Source organism: Aethalodelphis obliquidens, unplaced genomic scaffold (assembly GCF_003676395.1).
Source record: "Aethalodelphis obliquidens isolate GAN/ISIS:26980383/991018 unplaced genomic scaffold, ASM367639v1 scaffold39, whole genome shotgun sequence".
Taxonomy (NCBI): Eukaryota; Metazoa; Chordata; class Mammalia; order Artiodactyla; family Delphinidae; genus Aethalodelphis; species Aethalodelphis obliquidens.
The window spans coordinates 6,495,791-6,500,264 of NW_020837983.1; the positions used below are offsets into that span (position 1 = coordinate 6,495,791).

The 4,474-nt window shown below is 42.2% G+C and overlaps 1 pseudogene; it reads left to right on the forward strand.

Annotated features, from left to right (window-relative positions):
- The first annotated feature begins 921 nt into the window (after positions 1–921).
- LOC113633338 (heat shock cognate 71 kDa protein pseudogene) lies at positions 922–3,025 on the forward strand (annotated as a pseudogene).
- Positions 3,026–4,474: the final 1,449 nt, after the last annotated feature.

The window sequence follows — 4,474 nt, forward strand, 5'->3', positions numbered from 1 at the left end:
GGGTAGAATTGACAGATGTGGAGGTGGACTGGTTCTGAAGCACAAGGAAGAGGGCTAAGTAAAATCTATGTCAATTTTCCAGTTGAAGCAACTCAGATTTGTTCCTCCCACTTCTGCACTCTATTGTAGAACTTGTATGATAATATTATTGTTTGCTTATGAGTCTGTATTCCCCACTAGACTTGGCGTCTTTTAATCTAAGACTCGAGATTTTTAATCCACAGCCTCAATAACAAAGGGGCTACAGTTCTGGAGCCTGAGTTTCTGCCTGGCTCAATCATTTGTTGGCTGTGGGAGCTTATGCAGGTTATTTCATTGCCGTGGCCCCAGTTTGCTCACTTGTGTGATGATGGAAATAATAATAATAAAGTCTTTTGAGTCATATAATGACTCAACAGTCATTATATCAAATGAGTTAATACACATAAAGCATTTAGAACAATGCCTTGACACAAGCATTTGTGGAGCGAATTAACCATACAAGTAACAAGGGCAAACTTTTCTTTACATCTCCCTGAAGGAAGTTAAACTGCACAATTTCAATGGCATTTCACCCACAGCGCAAAACAAATAAGTACCTGACAAATATTTCTTTTCTTTCTTCCATTCCCAAAATCACCAAAATCACGAAAGATGACAAAGATGATACAAGGTTTTTTCAGAATTTTGAGGAAGAAGTAATAAATAGTGGGGATGGTACCTGGAGTTAGCTAAACTGTAAGGTAAGAGCACACTCCTCCCAACTGCCAATGCTAAATAAGGCTTTTGACTCCAAAGGCAAGGAGTTAAGGTCCAACTACAAAGTTAGAGAGAAGATCGCCCTCATTTCTGAAAACAACTAAGTTTGAGGGTTTCCCAAAACCATCCTCAGATTCCATAATTCACTAGAAAGACTCACAGCTTGCTGAACGTGACGGCAGCTCTATAGGTTGCTGTTATCTCCTCCAGTGGACCCGGGCCTGCACTCCAGCAACCATGTCTAAGGGACCTGCAGTTGGCATTGATCTTGGCACCACCTATTCTTGTGTGGGAGTCTTCCAGCATGGAAAGGTGGAAATAATTGCCAATGATCAGGGGAACCGAACTACACCTAGCTATGTCGCCTTTACTGATACCGAATGATTGATCCGTGATGTTGCAAACAATCAAGTTGCAATGAATCCCACCAACACGGTGTTTGATGCCAAACCCCTCATTGGACGAAGATTTGATGATGCTGTTGTCCAGTCTGATATGAAGCATTGGCCCTTCATGGTGGTGAATGATGCAGGCAGGCCTAAGGTTCAAGAAGAATACAAGGGAGAGACAAAAGGTTTTTATCCAGAGGAGGTGTCATCCATGGTTTTGACAAAGATGAAGGAAATAGCAGAAGCCTACCTTGGGAAGACTGTTACCAATGCTGTTGTCACAGTACCCGTTTACTTTAATGATTCTCAGCGTCAGGCTACCAAAGATGCTGGAACTCTTGCTGGGCTCAATGTACTTAGAATCAAGGAACGGACTGCTGCTGCTATTGCCTATGGCTTAGACAAAAATGTTGGAGCAGAAAGAAATGTGCTGATCTTTGATTTAGGTGGTGGCACTTTTGATGTGTCAATCCTCACTATTGAGAATGGAATCTTTGAGGTCAAATCTACAGCTGGAGATACCCACTTACATGGAGAAGACTTTGACAACTGGATGGTCAACCATCTTATTGCAGAATTCAAGCGCAAGCACGAGAAGGACATCAGTGAGAACAAGAGGGCTGTCCGTCGCCTTCGTACTGCTTGTAAGCGTGCTAAGCACACTCTCTCTTCCAACACCCAGGCCAGTATTGAGATTGATTCCCTCTTTGAAGGAATCGACTTCTACATCTTAATTACCTGTGCCTGATTTGAAGAACTGAATGCTGAACTGTTCCGTGGCATACTGGACCCTGTGGAGAAAGCCCTTCGGGATGCCAGGCTAGACAAGTCTCAGATCCATGATATTGTCCTGGTGGGTGGTTCAACCCACATCCCCAAGATTCAGAAACTTCTACAGGATTTCTTCAATGGGAAAGAACTGAATAAGAGCATCAACCCTGATGAGGCTGTTGCTTATGGTGCAGCTCTCCAGGCAGCCATTCTATCTGGAGACAAATCTGAAAATGTTCAAGATTTGCTGCTGTTGGATGTCACTCCTCTTTCCCTTGGAATTGAAACTGCTGGTGGAGTCATGACTGTCCTCATCAAACGCAACACCACCATTCCCACCAAGCAGATGCAGACCTTCACAACCTACTCGGACAACCAGCCTGGTGTACTCATTCAGGTTTATGAAGGTGAGCATACCATGACAAAAGATAACAACCTGCTTGGCGAGTTTGAACTCACAGGCTTACCGCCTGCCACCCGTGGTGTTCCTCAGATTGAAGTCACTTTTGATATTGATGCCAATGTCATCCTCAATGTCTCTGCTGTGGATGAGAACACAGGAAAAGAGAATAGGATTGCCATCACTAATGACAAGGGCCGTTTGAGCAAAGAAGACATTGAACGTATGGTTCAGGAAGCAGAGAAGTATAAAGCTGAAGATGAGAAGCAGCGGGATAAGGTGTCTTCGAAGAATTCTCTAGAATCCTATGCTTTCAGCATGAAAGCTACTGTTGTGGATGAGAAACTTCAAGACAAGATTAATGATGAGGACAAACAGAAGATTCTTGATAAGTGTAATGAAATAATCAACTGACTTGATAAGAACCAGACTGCAGAGAAGGAAGAATTTGAACATCAGCAGAAGGAGCTGGAAAAAGTCTGCAACCCCATCATTACCAAGCTGTACCAGAGCGCAGGAGGCATGCCAGGAGGAATGCCAGGAGGAATGCCCGGGGGCTTCCCTGGTGGTGGAGCTCCACCGTCTGGTGGTGCCTCCTCTGGGCCCACCATTGAAGAGGTTGATTAAGCCAGCCTAGCATAGGTTTAGCATTGTTCCACACAACATTAAAGGACCCAAATTTGTAGCAAATTCCATGGCAGTTTTAAAGTTGAGCTGCTGTAGTAAACTGGACATTCTTGATACTTGAACATGGAATGTGTGCACAGGGAAAGGAAATAACATTGCACTTTACAAGCACTGTATTGTAAATGGAAAATGCAATGTCTTAAATAAAACTGTATTTAAAATGGACACCATAAAAAAAAGACTCACAAGCTCAATGAAAGCTATTATATCCACAGTTGCATTTACTACAGGGAAAGAATACATTAAAATCAGCCAAAAGAAGAGCTGCATATGGCAGAGTCTAGGAGAGTTCCAATTGTGACATTTCCATTGTCCTCAGGAGGTCCCAGTATTGCTGTGTGACAATACTCACTGAGTGTTGCCACCCCTGGAAGCTCAGCTGAACCTCTGTGTCCAGAACTGTATTGAGGCTTCATTACATAAGCATAGTTGATTGATTGATTGATTGATTGATTGCCCACATGGATAAAGTCAATCTCTAGGTCCACAGATACCATATCACCCAAAGTCCCCACCCTAAACCATGAGTTGATCTTTCTGGTGTGGCCAGACCTTTCTCCAAGACTATTAAGTATGGCCAGGTGAAGGAGGAGGAAAGTAGGAGGAGGAAGAGGGATGGGATGGAAGGGGAGAGAAGAGGACAGGACAGGACAGGAAGCTTTCTTGTGAAAAGAAAAGGGATTCATTCCCCAAGCTCATGACCACCACTCAGTAAGCTTTTGTATACTTCACAACCACCCCATGAGATGTTCAAGATTTTGTAAATGAGGAAACTGAGACTCCAGGAGGCCAAGTAAATGGCCCTAGATCCCCCAAGATAGAAAGAAGACACACTGGGACTGGAAACCAGGTCTTCTGGCCATATGTTCCTGTTCTTTGCATACAATTCACAGTCTCTGTGTTCTGCACTTATGTCAGTCTTTTTTTTTTTTTTACCTTTTTTTAAGATCAAAGTATAGTTAATTTATAATGCTGCATTAGTTTCAGGTATACAGCAAAGACTGTTCAGTTATGCATGTATATACATACATATATACATATAGATATTCTTTTTCGGATTCTTTCCATTACAGGTTATTACAAGATGTTGAAAATAGTTCCCTGTGCTATACAGCAGGTTCTTGTTGTTTACCTATTTTATATACAGTAGTGTGTATATGTTAATCCCAAACTCCTAGTTTATCACCCCACCACCCCACCCCACTATCCCCTTTGGTAACCATAAGTTTGTCTTCTCTGTTGGTGAGTCTATTTCTGTTTTGTAAATAAGTTCATCTGTATCATTTTTTTTATACACCACATATGTGATATCATATATTTGTCTTTCTCTGTCTGACTTACTTCACTCAATATGATAACCTCTAGGTCCAGTCCTTCACTTTACTCCAATTCTGCAAACTTTAGACTTTTCCTTAAAGAGCTTAGAACAGTTTTCTTAGCCTGTTAAGTTCTCATAAAGTTTTGGATTAATTAAAGAGATGCAGATTAG